Here is a 5,495-nt window from a genome sequence, read left to right on the forward strand (position 1 = left end):
AAAAAAAAAAAACGAAAAAGGAGCCGTTTTCTCATTTTTCTACTTTCAATATTAAATAAAAAAACGAATGATCGAATGATACACGGATTGTATATGTGTACTGTGATTAATCTGTTTATTATTGTTTTCATTTCATGCTCTCTGTATAGTATAATATTTACCATATGTTGTTCTCTACCTGTATTGAGTCCCTTATGTGTGTTGCATATATATTCAATACTTTTCATCCATAATGTCATGCTGCAGTTTGCACAAAATACTTTCACCACCTGTACACTTGCGTTCATGGTATTGTGACAATAAAGTGATATTATTTGAATTGGTCACATGTCTTTTGTTTGTCAGTTGTACTGTAGGGTGCTGGATAACAACTGCAAATTGTTTAAGTCATGGAAGAAGAAGACTATGATAGGGACATGGATAAGCAAGCAAGAGGAAGAAAACCAGGAGAGCTCTGATGATGAGAAGGAAACTGGACATGATTCTTTGGTGCTCGAGACATTTCACCATACATGCACTTCATCTGATTAAATAACATGGTTTTAACATAACCCATTTTTATTTTTTTTATATATGATTTTTCTTTATATGCTACTGTCTACTTATAGCTGTCTTTATGATGTATCCTCCAGTAACATGTTGTACATGGTGTTGGAAAATAACGTATGGTGAATATTCTGTATTAGGGATGGTGTTTGGTAAATACACCATGTCATTTTGTAAACAATACACACAATTACCATGAGTGTTTTAATTAAGACATGAACATTGTCATTTTAAAGACATTCAGTTACATAAAGACTGAAAGAGTCATTAGAAGAGACTGCATGGACTATATTGCTCCAGGCACTACATGCACAACTGAGGGTGATGCACCAGGGAAAGATCAACATGAATCCTGTACTGTATTATAAGCAAGATGAGCATGGGCATTACTGATGTTTAGCACCTGAAGATGACAAAGATTAGAAATTTTTGACAGAGATACAAATTAGGTCTTTTATATTATGATTATTTGCACTGCATGAATTGTATGGCTTTTGCATCATAAACCACACACTGTCTACACCTTGTCTTACTGAATGACACATTGACTTTGTGTGCTAGTACAATGAAGTGTCACAGTATGTATTGTATGTTTCAATTGGTGTCTTTGTTTACTCTCAACACTGTATTCTTGCTCCTGATCTAATGAAATAAATGGAGCCCATTCCAAAAAGGCACTGATCTAGATATTTTTGGGGACTATTCTTATTCTAAGATAACTATGACTTGCAACTTACATATTGACAAGTTGTTGTCAGCAATGTGACTCAGCAGAGTTTGTTGTGAATGATGATAATAGATCTGTGTATGTTTTACTGCCCTTCCATCCCCATAGGCCAAGTAGAGTCCCCTGGAAGAAAAAAAAAATTCAAATGGCTGTAAATCAAAGTCTGATTATAGTTTTAAAGAGAAATTTGGCAGAACAACTACTTATGCTATGTTAATTAAATAATGTTGGACAGAGTTTTCAAACATTTATGGAAAGGTGGTATAAAGGTGTTTAAAAAAGTGCTCTTAGTAAAATACTAAATTTCAGCCTGCCTCTTACATATGTCATAGATGTTTGCTCAATGAATATGTTTAGATATACCTTTATTCAAAAAATATTGTATTTTTTACCATTTTATTATTAAACTTTTAAACTACATTACCCATAAGCCTCTGCCATTCTATCGATAGAATGCAGTGCTGGTATTTGTAGTTTAATTAAGTTATGCTCAGGGTCAGGGTTACGATCTTGGGAAAGTGGTAATTTCTCATGACATAGCAACACTGCATTGTTAACTAAAGGTATTACTGATGTAATAATAAAAAATTAAATAAACAGCAAAGCGTACTTTGCAACGTTAAGCGTTTTTTAATTTGGGTTAAAAGAATCCAATACAGCGAGGTCTGCGAGTGCCTAGAGAACTTCAAAGCCAATGGCAACCCAGTTGAGCAGAGGCATCACACTTACTTGTCCATATATGGTCATCTATGACAGGATCTTCCGGGTTCTTGTGGTGAATGGACAGATAATCAGTTAAATATTTATTTGTCTCCACTCAATATAAAACTACAACAACAGATTTAACCAGGTTAACCTGATGCAGCAATAGATTTGTTGATTACAATTTTTTTTCAAACAAGGCCGTAATGGTTCCCACCATATACATTGTTTACACTAATATTAATTAATGCACAATATGTAAACTCAAAAGTGTGCATATAAAATAATGTAAATAATGAATAATAAATGTCAAAATGTTTCATTTGCTTACAAAAAAACACCTCTGATAATTATTCAAACATGCAATATTTTTCTACTACTCAATTTTGCTTCTGTAACATTTCCAGTGTCTTTATAGTGTATTAAAAGTATACAGTTAATCACTTTTATGTTTCCTGGAAATGGACCCTACAAACTTGCCATTCTTAACTCTGCCAAAAAAAAAAAAACATAAAAACAATATTAAAAAACATACAAATTTCCCTATGTTTATTGATATGTCAGACTTTTCCATGACAAACAGTGCCCAGAACAGCACTCTCTCTCCAGTTTGTCGTAATTAATGGGTACATGGAAATAAATATGTAACTAAGAAATATGCAATATAAAACCCCTTTAAACATTGTCTAATATTCAAAAATAAAAAGAGAATTTGTTTACAAAAAAATGTCATGAGATGCCAAATAATATTTTACAAACCAGGAGTTTCGAGGCTCCAGTTGAAAATATATTACTTTCTTCCCTTTAACAAACAAATAGGCAAAAAATTATTAAGAACAATATTTTACGATTATTCTCCAATAATCACTGTTTGCTTCTATTATGACTAAATGCAGGACCAATTAAAATGGTTAACATTTATAATTGTTTTTAGACAATTATAATTTATCAAGAATATATATATAAGTAGACATGCTAAGACTGGAAGCTGGCAGTAAAGGACTGAGAGCAGAATTGCCACACAAGAGATAGATGTGGAAGCTTTTGGAAGGGCTGATATTGTGAAGAGCTGATGGAGAAGGACTTAGTAATCTGTGAGAAATCCTGCAAGATGGGAACAAATAGAATTTATCACATGATGAACAATAAAAACACTGACAACAACAACAAACAGCAGACAAGAACATTCTGTAACTGCAGTGTGTATAACAGTAAACAGACCATTATTGTCTGTTGGTGTGGATGCTAAAATATTTACCATTATATTTCTTGTTCTTGGTGTAAACAGCTTTAAGTGATCTGATTTGGCCAAATTAATTGAAGATCTGATTTATCACATGACAAGTTAAACTTGTCATTTCCAGACTCTTGCTTCTTAGACAGATGTGTTCAATAAAAATCAACACGGAAAGAAAGGCAGACTATGAGGTGTGGACAGATATCATGTACTGTTAGAACGGGAAGAGACGGCGCCAATTTGTTAAGGTTAATAAAGAATACAAAGGACTTAATATAAATTTCATGATACAAACACTCTGACTACTTACAATGGGCATGATCTGTATGTGAGTTCAGGCAATGGCCAATTACAGCAGGAGTAAAAGTTGTAGAATTTTGTATGAGTACGCTTGTACAATATCATATGAATTTGCTGACTTGGTAAATTGTATGGATTATTACTACTTCTACATGACATTTTGTTGAGTGTTCTTCCTGATGGGCTATGTAACCCAAAGTTAAAGAAACATCAAATGCTGTGCAAATGTAACTGCAGTACAGTTCAGTCAAGGTGCTCAGACCAACACAGAAATACCATTGGAAGTGTTTTCCTTTGCTGCGTTTGGTCTTCTCCGTAAACGCACAGTATGACCAAATTCAAATCCCATGACAGGCCTTCATTTGGTCTTCCCTTTCAGCTGAAACAAAGAAAAATATATACATGTTGAGACAGTGTGTTATAAATGATCTGTGACCAAAATATTTGAGAGGAGGGACTACAAGAAAATATATTATCAACACATAATATAATGATGAGTTCATTAAAGCAAATCAGTTATTACTAAAAGTGTTCAACAAAACCTGTGAAGGGTTGAACCTTTGAAGGACTTGTTCAGCCTCCTTGGCAGCTTCTTCAAGATCAGCATTGGGAGCTTCGAGTTCAAGTTCCCCGTTAATTCTAGCAGCTTTCTGAAAGAATGTGTCAAAATTTGATTCTGAGTTTTAAAACTATGCCATGATGAACCACAGAAAGAGCGACTACTGTGTAAATTAATTACGGATTACAGTTTGGAAAAATAGGAAAGGAAAAGCTGAGAGAGAGAGAGAGAGAGAGAGAGAGAGAGAGAGAGAGCGATGGCAAGAGCTGCTGTAGTATGTGATCTGACGTAACCGCAAGACAGAAAAAATATATTGAATTACAATTACTTCACAAAAAGGTATTAACGGCATGGCAAACATTGTGGTTACTGTGTTTTAAAAATAGTATACAGTATAAACAGTTACTGCGGTAAAAACATGGTATGTGTTGTTGTAAGTGTTGTTACTGTGCTTTATCTACAAATACCAGAGTAAATCTATGGATATTGAGTGTAGCATTTGGACCAATCAGACACACAACTTTTTGTTATATTTAACAAATAATATCTAACTCCCCCTCACCTAACCAAATGGCCAATTACGAGGGTCTATGGACCCTTCCCCCGAAATGCACCTAACATTATTGTGCTTTAACTACACATACCACAGTAAAACGACGGTTACTGAGGTAAACCCATAGTAAGGGTTGAGGTTATTGTGCTTTAACTACAAATACCACAGTAAAACTACGGTTACGAAGTAAACCCATAGTAAGTATTGAAGTTATTGTGCTTTAACTACACATACAACAGTAAAACTACGGTTACTAGGTAAACCCATAGTAAGTGTTGAGGCTATCGTGCTTTAACTACACATACCACAGTAAAACGACAGTTACTGAGGTAAACCCATAGTAAGTGTTGAGGTTCTTGTGCTTTAACTACAAATACCACAGTAAAACTATGGTTACGAGGTAAACCCATAGTAAGCATTGAAGTTATTGTGCTTTATCTACAAATACCACAGTAAAACTACGGTTACTAGGTAAACCCATAGTAAGTATTGAAGTTATTGTGCTTTATCTACAAATACCACAGTAAAACTACGGTTACTAGGTAAACCCATAGTAAGTATTGAGGCTATCGTGCTTTAACTACACATACCACAGTAAAACGACGGTTACTGAGGTAAACCCATAGTAAGGGTTGAGGTTATTGTGCTTTAACTACAAATACCACAGTAAAACTACGGTTACGAAGTAAACCCATAGTAAGTATTGAAGTTATTGTGCTTTAACTACACATACAACAGTAAAACTACGGTTACTAGGTAAACCCATAGTAAGTGTTGAGGCTATCGTGCTTTAACTACACATACCACAGTAAAACGACGGTTACTGAGGTAAACCCATAGTAAGGGTTGAGGTTATTGTGCTTTAACTACA

This window comes from Sinocyclocheilus grahami, unplaced genomic scaffold, assembly GCF_001515645.1.
Source record: "Sinocyclocheilus grahami isolate Dianchi unplaced genomic scaffold, SAMN03320097.WGS_v1.1 scaffold788.1, whole genome shotgun sequence".
Taxonomy (NCBI): Eukaryota; Metazoa; Chordata; class Actinopteri; order Cypriniformes; family Cyprinidae; genus Sinocyclocheilus; species Sinocyclocheilus grahami.